General features: G+C 39.0%; 1 protein-coding gene and 1 non-coding gene across 2 annotated transcripts in view; one reads left to right on the top strand and one right to left on the bottom strand.

Moving 5' to 3' along the window:
* Nucleotides 1–19089, bottom strand: part of LOC141692150 (uncharacterized) — a 96163-nt gene that overhangs the window by 54899 nt on the left and 22175 nt on the right. The gene's annotated exons all lie outside the window — the stretch shown is intronic.
* LOC141709875 (small nucleolar RNA R71) lies at nucleotides 11440–11546 on the top strand. Its single transcript, XR_012570430.1, has one exon. It is a non-coding gene; the product is annotated as a small nucleolar RNA R71 (small nucleolar RNA).

The following is a 19089-nucleotide window of genomic DNA, read 5'->3' on the forward strand; positions in this document are numbered from 1 at the left end:
GTGTTTTCAAGATTACTAACTTTATTTTCTTTGATTTCTTTTAATATCCAAGCATTCCTAAGCTATCTCAAGGCTTCTCAAGGCTTCTTAAGGCTTCCTAGCTACTCTAATCACTCCAAGGAAGGTATAACCCCTCCAAACCCTAACTTTACTTTGATCATTAGGTTTGGTTTTGTTTGTTATGGTTCATGAGAGGCATGGTTGTTGTGTATTTAGAGATTGGTTGTTTTTGTGATGTTTTTGGAATGGTAAATCTTGGTAATTAGTTAATGAACTTAAGTAAGCTTTTAGTTCATGATTGAGAAGTAGTATAAAGTGGAAACCTTGAGATGTTGGGGCTGTTGTAGTAGTATATGGATGAAGTTTGGTTGTAACAATGATTGTGGGTTGATTGTGGATTGAATTGGAGTAGTATAAAATTTGGTAATCGCGTAAACACAGCCGTCGTAATGCCCAATTTACTTTAGACTGTTTTTGTTCTTAACATCAGGACCCGTGAACTCACTGTTAGGTTTTTACCATTTCCATGATTAGATAGTTCATGTTACGGGCTTCATTTTGATATATGGTTCGTTTGAATCCGATGTACGGTTTAGGAGAAACGACCATTTTAAGTAACGGCGCTTCGCGACCGAACCATTACCCCTCGCCTTACTTTGAAACCTTGGTTAAGGACCTTAAATGACTAATTGGGGTATGAAACAATTATGTAAAGTGGATTAGGCAGTTGGTAAGGTGCTCACGAAAGAATCGCCTTAAAACTCTTAATGGTTAATTTATTAAAAATGGTAGAGCCGAGGGTACTCGAGCGACTTAAAAGAATCGTTGAGCGCAAAGCGAGCGTTAGAGTCTAATTGGTTAAAGTATAGATTCATAAGCAACTTTGGTTTAATTCCAACTTATATGTGGTTTATAGGTTACCAGACTCATCCCAGGACTTTTACCACCCCCAGTCGCTCAGGCAAGTTTTCTACCCGTTATACTGTTGTTGTGATGTATATATGTATATGCATTATCTTGTGATAAGTGCATGAATGTTATTAGCAAATCTTGCGATATATTGGAGCATGCTGATATGGTATATATGCATGTCTGTTTCGTAATCTTGATATCTAATTGTTGATTCAAATGCTTATAAGTTGCATAATACCTATGCTAGAGATAAGCAGTAGTTGCGTATACCCTTAGTATAGGGGACCCAAAGGTGAACATATTTCTAAACCGGGAGTCGATGTTCCCGAGTATATTATATATATATATTTATGTATATATATAGATATAGTTTTCAAAACTATTAATCGAATAAGGTTTATTCGATAACTTTATTTTTATTAATGAATATTACTTGGAATATTCATTCGAGGACTTATGACTTTGTTTATTCTATTTAATGAATATTACTTTGAATATTCATTCGAGGATTTATGACTTTATTTATTCTATTTAATAAATATTATTTTAAATATTCATTCGAGGACTTATGACTCCGATTATTTACTAAATAATATTCTTTATTTTATTAAAGAATAATGTTTCGATAATCAAACTTATTTTCGATTATTCAAATAAAGATAGTACTTTCGTATAAGTATATCTTTGGTTATTTAATATTCATTTCAAGTATGAGTTTTAAAACTTCTACTTCAAATTATTTATATAGAGATTATCCTTATGGGAATATTATTTAAATAATAATATTCAGATATTTTCTAATATATCGGGACTGATTTATTTCATTAAATCAGCATTACTCCAAACATTCTTAAAAATATTTTCGAGTCTTCAAAATGATTTTAAAAGTTAGAGCGGATCCCAAAACTCATTTTTATATTTAAGATCTTCCTTCAAAGGGGATTTAAATACTCGCTCAAAACCTGAGGGATCCGGCTCTATGGTGTATTTTATATTCGCAACGAGGTTGCTGTTTTGATAAATGAATTGATTAATTACCCAACGTTCGGGAAGTAAGTCCATCTATTGAGTCGGCATAAGCAACATGGGCTCAGTGGGCGTCCATGAAAGTGTAAGTGGCTCAGTGGGAGTCCATCAAATGCATAAGTGGCTGAGTGGCAGTCCAGCATAAGGTCCTATTGCGGCCAGGGTGATGACCAGTGGGGAATTCGTCCATCTACTAGTAAAAAAGGTTACTTATTGGTATCTTTGCCTGATCAGCAAGATATCAGGTTTATGCCAAGGTTTTCTCCTTTCCAAATTCATTGGATATTGCAACTCTGTTTATAATTTTCATAACAGAGGTTTTCAAGGAGTGTATGAAATGCATATATATAGGTGTATTTATATATCGGGACTTAATGAAGTATCTCGTAACTTCATTATTTATAATGATATTCAAAGATTGAATATATTCAAATCTTGTCTTGTAGTCTCATCTATGTGATGAACTTTTGAAACTAATTATAACTTGAACGGTGGTAGTTCAAGTAGTATTCGGAAAAGATATAAGTATATTGGAGTATCTTGTAACTTCATCTTTTCAACTTATATATGGTTAATGATTATTTTATGCATGACAAAGATTTTCATAAAAACGTTGAGACAAGGTTAGATATATGAGATCACTTTGCAACGATATTTTTATACAGTTATAAACTGGAACTCTGTGTATATTATGCATGGAAGAGGACTTCCAAGATTTTGAAAAGTATATATATACATATATACTGAATATTTTGCGACTTGGTCGCGTTAAGATATCAAACTTGGTTCATTTCTTCTTGACCAAGACTTTCATGAGTACTATGAGAATGCTCATATATTGTTAATTATTATACATATTATTTCGGTGGGCTTGTTGCTCACCCTTGCTTTCTTCCTTCATCACACAACAATAGATAGACAAGATGAACAGGATCAAGCTCCCAATTCGTGAGCAGATAGGAAACGTTCCGCAGTTTCCTGTAGGCGTTGATGCCGTGTAGCTGAGGTAGGATCTACCAATAGGCTAGGCTTTCAACTTTCGATGTACCAGACTTATGTATATTTATGAATAGTAATAATGGCAAAGAATATGTAAATTATTCAGAAACCCTTTTTAAGGTGAAATGGTTTATAATTGTGAAATAAAATGACTTGTGTTATTTTTGGTATTCATCTCTGAGACTATAACTTGTGGGGTGTGTGTGTATATTGTGGGGTTACAGTATGCAGTAGTTGGTTGAGTGTTAAGATTAAGTATTGATAAGGGAAATGGAACTCGTGACAACCTGGATCCCCGACCCCGGATTTGGGGGTGTTATACAATGTTACAACGAATTAAAAGAATCACAAGATAAACGTATGCTTCCTCTTCTTCGTTGTTGCATGCTAAAACGGTCTTCTTGATCTTCTTGCCTTCTCTCCTTGTTACTTGTTGTCGAAAATGTCTTCCAAGATTATTTATATAATAGCCCAAAAGAACCAGCGCTAACAGAAGCCCAATAGAACTTGAATTCTAAAAATCAGATTCTGAAAATCCGCACCCAGGCGGCCGCCTCCTCCTTCCAAGCGGCCGCCTGCTACCAGGCGGTCGCCTGCTCTCATCAGGCGGGCGCCTGCAACCTTTCTGGAAAAAAAATATTATTTTGCTTCTGTTTTTGCTGAATTCTTCGCACATCAACCCGGGACTGACTCCAAGCACTTCCTTAAGCTTATTTTGATGAAATCCACCTATCTAAGTAAGTTATACCCTGAAATGCAAAAACACTCGAAAACGCCTCAAATACACAAAATACTCGAGTTCAAGACACCAATTCAAGCCGTTATGAAACGCTCTAAGTGGTATAAAATGCCACTTATCACACCCCCAAACTTGAATCGATGCTTGTCCTCAAGCAGCACAGACTCAAACTCATAATAAAACATGCATGAATGCAAAATATATAAAATGCAACGATACCCATCACGATGACTAAACCAACCAACACATGAAATATCAACAAATGCATTTAGGCGACTAGAGATCAATCAAATCACGCAAGCTATCATACGACTAGAAACGTGGTGTGTGCGAATGCTTAACAGATATTCTTCAAAACTAGATCAATCACCATAACTTAATTATCCTCAAGGCAATCACAAGCTTATACGAAGAATATATTCTAGACACAAAATGACTTATAACACTTCAAGATTATTAGAGTTTATTACGGAATCATGGTTTTTTTCAACACATAAAACAAATGCTTTTTTGATCATGCAATGAGTGAGGTCCACAAAAGACTTGCAATGGTACCCATTTAGCGATCGTTAGGTTAGCGGATCCCAGACTATAAAAGCCTTAGGTCACTAGGCACAAAGTCCCCTAAGAACTTAATAACTTGAATACCAAAGAGCTCACTCGTGATCAATTGTGCATTAAACCGTATTTTTCTTTTTTTTTCTTTTTTTCTATATGTTTCTATATTTTTTTCAATTTCCGAGCAAGTGCGTTTCGCACCATCTTGCTCAACCCTAGACTACTCGTATACAATACGAGTCGGCTACTAGCCATTTGACACCTAGCCACAACTAGCAATGAATTTCAATTTTTATCTCCAATTTTTATCTTTTCATGTCTTTTATCATTAAGAGCCTATCATACATTTTAAGCATAAGCAATAGATTAACCTCAAAAACCATCAAACCATGACAACAATCTAGTCCTTAAGCATACTCTCAGACTTAGTGAAATTACAAGTGTTTCTAGCATGCATGCCAACCTAACAAGATTCAACATCACTCTAACGCTATCACTACACTCGCATCAATATCACATATTAATCGGTAAAGCAACATAAAGGGATCATGGTATATGCATGAGCTATATGACATGATAAATAAAGCTATAAAAAACTATATAAAAAAACTATATGGCAAAAATATGCAACTATATGAGCTAAACTAACATGCAAATGCAACTACATGACACACACACAAATATGTTCCTTAACTACCACCCCCAAACTTAAAATCTTCACTGTCCCCAGTGAAGGTAATAGAAAGGAACACAGGGTATACCTACTCAGAAGAATTATCATCATCATCATCACCCTCAGTGGGTGGAGTGTCAGGAGGTGGATAAGTAGAATCCTCACCATAAACGGGCCACTGGATGTCAACTCCAAGGCCTCTAAATGCAGTCCCAAGTGCTTGGGTGAGCTCCTGCACAAACCTACTCTGTGACTCATATATCGCATCCATCCTCCTGGAAAGCCTCATGTACTGGACATCAGCCAATCCTGAACCATCTCCTCTCTGGGCTCTCGAAGGACCTGCCTCTCCCCGAGCCTGATTGGGCCTAGTCATGGTAGCACCAGCTGCTGGAACTCCTCATGGGAGGTGATATCCCAAACCATGTGACTCGGGCTCTCCACCCGTCCACTCATGCATCACATTTAACGTCGATGAATCAATAAGAGCGGCCGACATCTGCAGCTGCTCATAAGACGACCACTGGACTACACATGCCTTACAAAGCTTCATGACAATAGAGGCATACGGGATAGAGTACTGTGACTTCCCCCTCAAAAACTTCAAAATCCCTTAGTAGATGTACTCACCAAGGTCCACATAATATTCCTCATTCAGAATTCCCAATAACAACCTAGCCCTCTACATTGTAACCTCATGTGCATGCACAGACGGAAGAATATTAGCACACATAAATGCATTCCAAGCACAAGCATACCTGTTCATCGCGATAGCAGGGAAATTACGATACTCGTTGGTTCCCCTTTTGAACTTCCACACTGTGCCCGGCCGACAGAGAGTAATAATAATCAAGTTTATATCAAAGTCCTCAGGGGACTTTTCATTCCAATTTTCTTCCTGTGGTTTCATCTGTCGCTGCCCAATTACACGGCGAATCGCCTCGGGCTGATAATCAACAGTAAGCCCACGAACAACTGAAAACCCATTCTTGTCGGCCTTGGCGTTCGTATAGAACTCGCGAACGATACTCATCGGAACCACCTCAGGTGACTCACAGAATGTAATCCATCCCTTCTCAACAATCATCAGTATCAAATCACTATCCCTCCCTGATGGCAAGAACCTCCTCTCCCTCATTATAGGCTTAGTCAGAAGCTTGGTGTACTCTTCTTCAGCAGCCCCATCCAACAATCGGGGCCTCGCAGCAGTGTTCTTTGAAGAATCGACAATCGAAATGGTGCTACTGCTCCCTACAGTTTGTGATCTCTTTGGGGCCATGGAAACTGAAAATAAAGGTTAGAAAGTTGTGTTTGGTGTGTAAGAGAGATTTTGTAGAGTTGAAAGTATATGGGATATGTATGGAGAGGTTGTATGTATATATATAGTAAGATTAGGGGTTGAATTTGATTAGGAGTGGGTATTGTGGCTAATATTGGGGAGAAAATTGTGGGTTAATGGGGATTGTGGGCTGTGGTTTTTTTTTGTTTTTTATTTTTTATATAGGCTGAAAATTGTGGGTACTGCCGGGTCGGGTGAATTCAATAATAGACATTTTTTTCCAAAATCAGGTCCGCAGGCGGTCACCTGGCACCAGCAGGCGGGCGCCTGCTAGCGCACGGCCGTCTGATCCTAGCAGGCGGGCGCCTGCAAGGTCTCTGGAATTTTTTTTTTCTGCCAACATTTTTCTGATTTTTTTGGGTTTTTTGATAAAGTATTAAATATTAAGGTGTCCTATGGTCTCATATCTTGGGTTGCCTCCCAAGATGCGCTTCTTTTACGTCATTAGCTTGACGTAGAGTAATACGATCAAGTTGACAATAAAACGGCACTAACCACTTCATGGTTTGCCGTATCCCCATTATAGTGCTTCAATCTCTGACCATTTACTTTGAATGCTTGGCTCGGATCATTCTCAAAAATCTCCACTGCTCCATATGGAAACACGGTTTTGACGATAAATGGTCCAGACCACCTTGATTTCAACTTTCCAGGAAAAAGTCGGAGACGAGAGTTGAATAGAAGAACTTGTTGCCCCGGCACGAATGACTTAGGCAATAGCTTCCTTCCATGCCACCTTTTTACCTTTTCCTTGTACATTTTGTTGTTTTCGTACGCTTGAAGTCGAAATTCATCAAGTTCATTTAACTGAAGCATTCGCTTCTTCCCAGCTATATCTAGATCAAGGTTTAACTTCTTAAATGCCCAATAAGCCTTATGCTCAAGCTCCGCAGGTAAATGGCATCCCTTACCATAGACAAGTTGAAATGGGGACATCCCAAGTGGAGTCTTGTATGCTGTTCTATAAGCCCAAACAGCTTTATCGAGCTTCAAAGACCAATCTTTCCTTGACGGACAAACGACCTTCTCTAGAATGCGCTTGATCTCTCTATTAGACACTTCAGCTTGACCATTAGTTTGCGGATGATAGGCAGTAGCAATGTGATGATTCACATTATAGCGTTGCATCATAGAAGTGAACTTACGATTACAGAAATGCGACCCCTCATTATTTATTATAACTCATGGCGTTCCAAACCTTGTAAATATCTGCTTATGAAGAAAACTCAACACTACATTTGCATCATTAGTCGGTAGAGCTTTGACTTCTACCCATTTCGAGACATAATCGATTGCCAGGAAGATGTACTGATTATTGTAGGACGAGATAAATGGTCCCATGAAATCGATTCCCCAAACATCGAAGACCTCAACTTCAAGCATCACATTTAAAGGTATCTCATCCTTTCTGGTAAGATTCCCAACTCTTTGGCAACGATCACACCTTAAATGAACCAATGTGTATCCTTAAACAACGTAGGCCAGAAAAACCCTGCTTGAAGAATACGAGTTGCTATCTTTTTACCACCATAATGTCCACCATAAACTATGGAATGATAGTCTCGTAATATCCTCTCTGTCTCACAGAATGGGATACATATCCTGATGATCTGGTCAGCTCCTTGTCTAAAAAAATCTGTTTCATCCCACATGTACCACTTCACCTCATGCAGAAACTTCTTATTTTGAGCCGCATTCATATTATGAGGCATTATATTGCTATCAAGATAGTTCACAATGTCTGCGAACCATGGCTCTTCCTCTTGAATTGCGAACAACTGCTCATCCGGAAAAGATTCGTTGATCAATGTCTTATCATGTGAAGTAGAATTGGGATTCTTCAATCTAGAGAGATGGTCAGCTACTTGATTTTTAGTACCTTTTCGATCCTTGATCTCTAACTCGAATTCCTGTAGCAAGTGAACCCAACGAATAAGTCTAGGGTTCGAATCCTTCTCTGAGACCAGATAGCGGATGGCAGCGTGATCAGAGAACACTGTCACCTTTGTCCCAAGTAGATAAGATCGAAATTTTTCGAAACTAAAAACTATAGCCAAGAGCTCCTTCTCAGTAGTGGTGTAGTTCAGTTGGGCTCCATTTAGCGTCTTACTAGCATAGTAGACCACATGAAAGATATTAGACTTTCGCTGCCCAAGAACTGCTCCCACTACATAATCACTTACATAACACATCATCTCAAAAGGTTTTCTCCAATCAGGTGCCGTAATAACTGGTGCGGTGATTAAACTCTTCTTGAGAGTCTCGAATGTTGCCAAGCATTCATCATCAAATTTGAAAGACACATCTTTCTCGAGCAAGTTGCACAACGGCTTAGATATCTTAGAGAAGTCTTTGATGAAATGCCGATAAAAACCCGCATGACCAAGAAAGCTACAGATTCCTTTCACAGAAATAGGTGGCGAAAGATTTTCAATGACGCCCACCTTGGCTTTATCTACCTCAAGACCTTTACTAGAGACCTTGTGCTCAAGAATGATGCTTTGTTGCACCATGAAGTGACATTTTTCCCACACCAGATTGGTTTCCACACACCTTTTGAGCACCAAACGGAGATTATTGAAGCATTCATCATACGAATGTCCAAAGACAGAGAAGTCATCCATGAACACTTCGACATTATTTCCAATCATATCAGAGAAAAATGTCATCATGCATCTCTGAAAAGTGGCAGGTGCAGCACATAAGCCAAAAGAAACTCTGTGAAAAGCAAACGTGCCGAATGGACAAGTGAAAGTAGTCTTCTCTTGATCTTCTGGTGCAATGCAAATCTGATTGTATCCCGAATAGCCGTCCAGAAGAAAATAATACTCATGACCCGCCAACCTGTCAAGCATCTGATCAATAAATGGAAGAGGGAAGTGATCCTTCCTCGTGGCCTTGTTCAACTTTCTGTAGTCCATGCATACCCTCCATCCTGTGACTGTTCGAGTGGGGATGAGCTCGTTCTTCTCATTTGCTACCACAGTAATACCTCCTTTCTTAGGTACACATTGCACGGGGCTCACCCAAGAACTGTCAAAAATAGGATAAATGATTCCTGCATCCAGCCACTTCAGAATTTCTTTCTTCACCACTTCTTTCATGATAGGATTAAGTTTGCGCTGTTGCTCAACAGTCGGCTTACTACCCTCCTCTAGCAGAATCTTATGCATGTAGTACGAAGGGCTGATCCCTTTTATATCTGCTATAGTCCATCCGATAGCCAATTTGAATTCTCTCAAAATCCTCAAGAGCTTGTCCTCATCACTTCCTGAAAGGTCAGATGTAATAATAACAGGCAAAGTAGATGCATCGCCTAAAAAAGCATACCTCAAGTGTTCAGGCAATGGTTTAAGCTCTAAAGTAGGTGCTTCCTCAATATGGTTTGAGCTTTCCCTCAGTATTCCTGAGATAAGTATTTCCCAGATATTCAAATGGCATGTCTAGATTTCGTTTCCAAGGAGAAGCATTTAGATATTGTAACTGCTCATTGCCTTCGTCATCTTCACTGTCAAAATCCCCCAATAAGGCTTTTTCTAAGGCATCAGACCTTTGCACATGATCAAGTTCTGAAATAACTGCAGAATCAACTAAATCCACCTTGAAGCACTCCTCATCTTCAGTAGGGAATTTTATCGCATTGAACACATTGAATGTCACATCTTGATCTTGCACCCTCATAGTGAGTTCACCTTTTTGCACATCTATCAAGGTACGGCCTCTAGCCAAGAAAGGTATTCCCAAGGTTATGGGAATCTTCTTATCTTCCTCGAAATCCAGAATGATAAAATCTGCAGGAAAGATGAGCTTGTCCACTTTTACTAGCACGTCCTCCATGATGCCTCGTGGGTATGTAATCGAACGATCAGCCAATTGTAGAGACATGTAGGTGGGTTTCGAATCAGGCAAATTCAGCTTTTTGAAGATATACAACGGCATCATATTGATGCTTGCTCCCAAATCGCAAAGGCACTTGTCAAATGACAACTTGCCAATGGTGCAAGGAATGGTGAAGCTACCTGAATCCTTAAGCTTTGGAGGTAACTTTTGCTGCAGCACGACACTACACTCTTCTGTCAGAGAAACGGTATCAAGATCATCCAGTTTCACCTTCCTTGAAAGAATACCTTTCATAAATTTTGCATAACTAGGCATGTGCTCCAGAGCCTCAGCGAAAGGTATGTTAATGTGAAGTTTCTTGAACACCTCCAGAAACTTACCAAATTGCTTATCCAGCTTTTATTTTTGCAATCGCTTAGGAAAAGGTGGTGGAGGATAGAGCTATTTCTCCCCTGTATTACCTTCAGGCATAGTGTGTTCAACAGTAGTCTTCCTTGGTTCCCCTCTTTCTCCTTTTGCTTTTCTTTTTCATCTACAACTTCAACTTCTCCATCTTTTGCTTTTTCAGCATCAGCAACTTTTCCAAACCTTAAGGTGACAGCTTTGACTTGCTCTTTAGCTTCCTTCCTGCCTGGCACTTTAGTATCGCTGGGAAGTGTGCCAGATTGATGATTGAGCAAGGCATTGGCTATTTATCCAATTTGATTTTCCAAGGTCTTGATAGAAACAGCCTGACTTTTGCACAACAGCTTTAACTCCTCAAAATCAGCACTAAAAGGTGGAGCAACACCTCTTTGTTGAGAATATGATTGCCTTTGAGCAAATTGCTGAGGTTGCTGGAATCCAGGTGGATTAAACTGTTTACTTGCAGCTTGCTAATATGGTTGCTGAACAGCATTCTGATTATTGCTCCAGCTGAAATTGGGATGATTTCTGTTATTAGGATGATAAGTAGCGGGCACAGGCTGCTACGGTAGCTGAAAATTGTTCACATACTGAACATATTCATTAACAAGAGAACACTGATCCGTAGCATGAGAGCCTGCACAAAGCTCATAGACACTAGCTATTTGATTTACTCCATAGTTGGCTAAAGAATCGACCTTCATAGACAGCGCCTGAAGCTGCGCTGCAATAGCTGTAGTTGCATCAACTTCCAGAATACCTGTTACCTTCCCAGGCATCATCCTTTGAGTTGGGTTTTGATACTCGTTTACAGCCATAGTTTCAATGAGATTATAGGCCTCAATATAGATTTTGGCCCACAAGGCGCCTCCAAAAGCTGCATCGAGCATGGGCCTAGATTGGGCCCCCAAACCATTATAGAAACCAATGATCACCATCCAGTCAGGCATACCATGATGTGGACACTTTCTCAACATCTACTTGTAGCGCTCCCAAGCTTCGCACATAGATTCTCCTTGTTGCTGCGCAAACTGAGTAAGAGCACTCCTCATAGCTGCAGTCTTGGCCATTGGATAGAACTTCACCAGAAACTTTTGCGCAAGATCTTCCCAAGTAGTGATGGACCCAGGTGGTAAAAATGTAACCAGTCCTTAGTTTTGTCCTTCAGAGAGAATGGAAAAGTCTCAGCTTGATAGCCTCATCAGTAACACCGTAATATTTGAAAGTACTACAGATCTCGACAAAATTCCTGATATGCATGTTGGGATATTCAGTCGCAGCACCTCCGAAAGAAACATAATTCTGCACCATCTGAATAGTGCCCGACTTGATTTCAAAAGTATTGGCCTGAATAGCCGGATGAATGATGCTTGACTGAATGTCATCAATTTTAGGCCGAGAAAAGTCCATAAGAGCTGGATCAACTTGAACTATACGATCACCCATTGTTTCAGGTTCTTTCTTTTCACTCTCTTTATCCGAATCTTCAAAAACTATCTTCTCCGGAAAGTCAAGAGCTGTATCTGTCTCCTCAACTTTATCCAGATTTCTCTTGCGAGTGCGAGAATGTGTTTGCATAAACGCTCGCTAGAGTACCTAAAACACAACCGGAAGCAGTAAGTAACAAGTTTTAATCAATAAATCCTAATGACCACTGATGGCAAGTACATAAACTAAACAAATTAATACCGAGTCCCCGGCAGCGGCACCAAAAACTTGTTAGGCACAAAGTATGCGCTAAATAATTCACGCAAGTATACGTGTTTGCAAGTAATATAGAATAATTTCTAGTTCGTTCCCATAGAGACTCTGATTAATTATATCTAATTAACACTTACTCACCAATGTATGATTACTCTTCAATGTCAAGACAATAACAATTAAGGTTGACTAACTAATATTAACTACGAGAATTAAACACTTAAATTAACAGTATTAAACACACATGAGATCATAACTTCATTACTACTTCATTCAATAGTTATTGTTATTACCCTTAGCATGTAATGGTGATGATATTAATTGAACAACATGAAACTGATAAATGCCAACTTTCGTTGTACAAATACCATTCTACCAAGCATCCATAATTAAGATAGAAGTTGAATAGGCATCAATTATGTTGAGACCCTATATGTCTACAGAATTTGACAACATAACGATTTAAGCACAAGTTATTCATTATGATTACACCGGGCAAGTAAAACGGTTAGAGTTACCCACTAATCATGCATACAATACACGAACCTATGCTAGCATGGCAAGTTCTAAATCTCAAGATTCATTGTCGCTTCACAAGAGATTAACAGGCTATCTTACATGTTCGCGACGCACATAAGACGAATAAGAACAACCTATGCTAGATATCATACAATCACCACATACCAAGGTATTAAACAATTAACTAAAGAAATTTATAGTAAATCCGCTATGATCCCATGATCACGATTAGCCCATCATAGAACTCATCGTCACCATGGGTTCATATGAAAGCATGATAAAAACACAACGATATAAACTACTAAAAATACTTAATAAATAATGAAGTACGTCACAAGAGTATTAAGGTTCAAAGCATAAAGAAAACTAGCATCCACTGTTATATTGAATTAAAAGAATCACAAGATAAACGTATGCTTCCTCTTCTTCGTTGTTGCGTGCTAAAATGGTCTTCTTGATCTTCTTGCCTTCTCTCCTTGTTACTTGTCGTTGAGAACGTCTTCCAAGATTGTTTATATAATAGCCCAAAAGAACCAGCGCTAACAGAACCCCAATAGAACTTGAATTCTAAAAATCAAATTCTTGAAATCCGCACCCAGGCGGCCGCCTCCTCCTTCCAGGCGGGCTTCTGCTACAAGGCGGTCGCCTGCTTTAATCAGGCGGGTGCCTGCAACCTTTCTGGAAAAAAATTTATTTTGCTTCTGGTTTTGCTGAATTCTTCGCACATCAACCCGGGACTGAATCCAAGCACTTCTTTAAGCTTATTTTGATGAAATCCACCTATCTAAGCAAGTTATACCCTGAAATGCAAAAACACTCGAAAATGCGTCAAATACACAAAATACTCGAGTTCAAGACACTAATTCAAGTCGTTATGAAATGCTCTAACTGGTATAAAATGCCACTTATCATTTATCCATCGAGTAGATATTGTTCATCCATCGAGTAGATATTGTTTATCCGCCGGTATTCTCTAGAGTTCTTGAATGACTTCTCTATAACATTAAATCTGTGACTTTTAGAGATCTTGACTTAGAATATTTTTCTCCAAACAGATTTATTCAACTCCAAGCTTCTTCAAAATTATTCTGAGGCATGATCTTCTTGATCTTCTTCCAGATAGAATCCTTAGGCTTGATACTGTTTTAGGAAAAAGACTCCAGTCTGCTCCTTTGTATTTTTACAGACTTTAATTATTACAAGTACAAAATACAGATTTAGTAACCATACAACTTACTTAGGGTTGACCCCAAGCTTAACAGATTACTGAAAATAACTGTTCATTAATCTTCTACTCAGATCATATGTCCATTTGATTTGCTTCATACTATGATCAGAGATGCTAATGACATTGTTAATTCCAGTAATCTTTGACATCATCTATTATATATTACACGACAACTGAAAAACTCTATTCACTGAATTTATTCCATGCATCAGCTTGTTGAGACTCATGTAATTCTCTGTGGACTTTGATAGTAGAGATTCTTTTATAACTCAAGTATGAGAAAACTGCCTCTACTTCAGACTTGAACATGCAGCACGCCACAACATCATCAGCTATTGAACGGCCGGTAACCAAGAAAGGTCTCCCCAAGATTATGGGAATCTTCTTATCTTCCTCGAAATCCAGAATAACAAAGTCTGCAGGAAAGAAGAGCTTATCCACCTTTACTAGCACATCCTCCACTATGCCTCATGTGTATGTAATAGAACGATCAGCCAATTGTAGAGACATGTAGGTGGGCTTTGGAGAAGGAAAATTCAACTTTTTAAAGATCGACAACGGCATCAGATTGATACTTGATCCCAAATCACAGAGGCACTTGTCAAAAGACAACTTTCCAATGGTGCAAGGAATGGTGAAGCTACCTGGATCTTTAATCTTTGGAGGTAACTTTTGTTGCAGCACAGCACTGCATTCTTCCGTTAAAGCAACAGTCTCAAGGTCATCCAGTTTCACCTTCCTTGCAAGAATACTCTTCATAAATTTCGCATAACTAGGCATTTGCTCCAGAGCCTCAGCGAAAGGTATATTAATGTGAAGTTTCTTGAACACCTCAAGAAACTTACTGAACTGCTTATCTAGATTTTGCTGTTGCAATCTCTTAGGGAAAGGTGGTGGAGGATAGAGTTGTTTCTCCCCTGTTTTATCCTCAGGCAGAGTGTGTTCAACAACAGTCTTCCTTGGTTCCGCCGCTTTCTCCTTTTGCTTAGCTTCTTCATCACCAACTTCAGCTTCTCCTTCTTTTGCTTTTTCAGCATCAGCAACTTTTCCAGACCTTAAGGTAATAGCCTTGACTTGTTCTTTAGCTTCCTTCCTGCCTGGCACTTCAGTATCACTAGAAAGTGTGCCAGGTTGACGATTGAGCACTGCATTGGCTATTTGACCGATTTGATTTTCCAAGGTCTTGATAGGAACCGCCTGACTTTTGCACAGCAACTTAAGTTCCTCAAAATCAGCACTAGAGGGTGGAGCTGCACCTCCTTATTGAGGATATGATTGCCTTTGAGCATAATGCTGTGGTTGCTGGAATCCAGGTGGATTGAACTGTTTACTTATGCCTTGCTGATATGGTTGCTGAATAGCATTCTGATTATTACTCCAGCTGAAATTTGGATGATTTCTGTTGTTAGGATGATAAGTAGCTGGTACAGGCTGCTGCGGTCGCTGATAGTTGTTCACATACTGAACAGATTCATTAGCAAGAGAACACTGATACGTAGCATGAAAACCTGCACAAAGCTCACAGACCATAGCTATCTGATTGACTCCATAGGTGGCTAGAGAATCGACCTTCATAGACAGCGCTTGGAGCTGCGTTGCAATAGCTGTAGCTGCATCAACTTCCAAAATACCTGCTACCTTCCTAGGGATCATCCTTTGAGACGGGTTTTGATGTTCATTTGCAGCCATAGTCTCAATAAGATTATAAGCCTCCATATAGCTTTTGGCCCACAAGGCGTCTCCAGCTGCTGCATCGAGCATGAGCCGAGATTGGGCCCCCAAACCATTATGGAAACCAGTGATCACCATCTAATCAGGCATTTCATGATATGGAAACTTTCTCAACATCTCCTTGTAGCGCTCCCAAGCTTCGCACATAGATTCTGTAGGTTGCTGCGCAAACTGAGTAAGAGCACTCCTCATAGCCGCAGTCTTCGCCATTGGATAAAACTTCACCAGAAACTTTTGCGCAAGATCTTGCCAAGTAGTGATAGACCCAGCTGGTTCAGAATGTAACCAGTCCTTAGCTTTATCCCTCACTGAGAATGGGAAAAGCCTCAGCTTGATAGCCTCATCAGTCACACCATTATATTTGAAATTACTACAGATCTCGACAAAATTCCTTATGTGCATGGTGGGGTCTTCAGTCGCAGCACCTCCAAAAGAAACAGAATTCTGCACCAACTGAATAGTGCCCGGCTTGATTTTAAAGTTATTGGCCTCAATAGCCGGGTGCATGTTGCTAGACTGAATGTCATCAATTTTAGGCCGAGAAAAGTCCATAAGAGCTGGATCTGCCGGAACTATACGATCACCCATGATTACTGGCTCTTTCTGCTCACTTCCTGAATCCGAATCTTCAAAATCTATCTTCTCCGGAATATCAAGAACTTCGTCTGTCTCCTCAGCCGTATCTAAAGTCCTCTTGCGAGTACGAGAATGTGTTTGTATAAACGCTCACTGAGTCCTAATGACCACTGATGGTAAGTACATAAACTAAACAAATACACCGAGTCCCCGGCAGCGGCGCCAAAAACATGTTAGGGCGAAAACACGCGCTAATAACACACGCAAGTATACGCGTTCGCAAGTAATATAGAATACTTTCTAGTTCGTTCCCACAGAGACTCAGACTAATTATGTTCAATTACACTCACTCACCAATGTATGATTACTTCTCAATGTTAAAACAATAACACTTAGATTTGATTAACTAATTATTAACTACAATTAACTACGAGAATTATGCACTTAATTGTCACTTGAATTAACAATATTAAAACACACATGAGATCACAACTTCATTACTACTTCCTTCAATAGTCATTGTTATTACCCTTAGCATGCAACTGTGATGATATTAATCGAACAACAGGAAACTGATAAAAGCCAACTTTCATTGTACTAATACCATTCTACCAAACATCCACAATTAAGTTAGAAGTTGAATAGGCATCAATTATGTTGAGTCCCTATATGTCTACAGAAATTGGCAACATAACGATTTAAGCACAAGTTATTCCTTTTGATTACACAGGGCGAATAAAACGGTTAGAGTTACCCACTAATCATGCATACTCGTACACGAACCTATGCTAGCATGGCAAGTTCTAAATCTCAAGATCCACCGTCGCTTCACAAGAGATTAACATCCTATCTTATATGTTCGCGATGCACATAAGACGAATAAGCACAACCAATACTAGATATCATACAATCATCACACACTAAGGTATTAAACAACTAACTAAAGAATTCCATAGTAAATCCGTTACGACCCCATGATCATGATTAGCCCATGATAGCACTCATCGTCATCATGGGTTCATATGAAAACATGATAAAAACACACGAGAATAATAACTAAAACTACTTATATTAAACCAGAGTACGTCACAAGAGTAATTAGGTTCAAAGTAAAGAAAACTAGCATCCAACATTACAACGAAATAAAGAATCACAAGAAAATATGCTTCATCTTCGTTGCGGTGTGCTAAAACGGTCTTCTTCCTTATCTCCTCGCTCTTCGATTAATACTACGATCCAACCTTTGTGAAACGTCTCTGAAAACTACTTATATAGGAGTCTCATAAATCCCAGATATCTCAGAAGTTGGAAGTTAAACAGAACTAGGAGTCCAAAGTAATAATTCTAATTTTCCGTCCCTGAGCGGCCGCTCGGCATTCCTGAGCGGCCGCTCAGTTCCTGAGCGGCCGCTCAGCTTCCTGAGTGGTCGCTCAGCAGAGCTGAGCGGGCACTTAGACCCCTTCTGGAAAATGCTCTATTTTTCTCCCGTTTTTTCACTGCAATCTGCTCCTATCTTCCCGCTTGCAATGCCAAACACATGCCAAGGCTTATTATTGATGAAATCTCTCCAGAAATGCAAATAATACCCTGAAATGCACAAACACTAGAAAAACGCGTTAAATACACAAAATACTTGATTTCAAGACATCAATTCAAGCCATTATAAGACGTTCTAAGTGGTATAAAATGCCACTTATCACACCCCCAAACTTAAATCGATGTGTGTCCTCAAGCGTCACAGACTCTAAAATAAAACAAAAACATGCATGAATGCAATCTATATGAAATGCAGCGATCCCCCTTACTAGGACCAAACCAACCAACTTACGACATCTCAACAAATGCAATTAGGCGAATAAAGATCAATCAAACCATGCAAACTAACATACAGCTGGAAACGTGGTATATGCAGATGCTTAACAGATATGCTTCGAAACTAGATCAATTACTATAACTCGACTATCCTCAAGGTAATCAAATGATTATACGAAGAATAAAGTTCTAGGCATAAAATGACTTATAACACTTCAAGATTTCTGGAGCTTATTACGGAATCACGCTTTTTATTTAACACAACCACAAATGCTTATTTGACCGTGCAATGAGTGAGGTCCACAAAAGACTTATGCAATGGCATCCATGTAGCGAGCGTTAGGTTAGCGGATCCCAGACTATAAAAGCCTTAGGTCACTAGGCACAAAGTCCCCTAAGAACTTAATAACTCGAATACCAAAGAGCCCACTCGTGATCAATTATGCATTAACTCTCTATTTTTTTCTTTTCTTTTCTTTTTTCTATTTTATTTTTTTTCTTCTTTTTTTCAAAATTTCTGAGCAAGTGCGTTTCGCTCCATCTTGCTCAACCCTAGACTACTCGCATAAAAATACGAGCCGACTACTAGCCATTTGACGCCTAGCCACAATTAGCAATGAATTCCACTTTTTTACTCCATTTTTTCTTTTTATGCCTTTTATCACTAAGAACCTATTATAAATTCTAAGCATAAGCAATAGATTAACCTTGAAAACCATCAAACCATAACAACAATCTAGTCCCTAAGCATTCTCTAAGACTTAGTGAAATTACAAGTCTTTCTAGCATGCATGTCAACCTACAAGACTCAACATCATTTAACGCTATCACTACACTCGCATCAACATCACAAATTAATTGGTAAAGCAACGCAAAAGGGATCAAGGTATATGCATGAGCTACATGACATGATAAATAAAACTATAAATTAAAAAAACTATATGACAAAAAAGATATGCAATTATATGAACTAAACTATCATGAATATGCAACTATATGACATACACACAAAATATTCCTTAACTACCACC

This window comes from Apium graveolens, chromosome 2, assembly GCF_009905375.1.
Source record: "Apium graveolens cultivar Ventura chromosome 2, ASM990537v1, whole genome shotgun sequence".
Taxonomy (NCBI): domain Eukaryota; kingdom Viridiplantae; phylum Streptophyta; class Magnoliopsida; order Apiales; family Apiaceae; genus Apium; species Apium graveolens.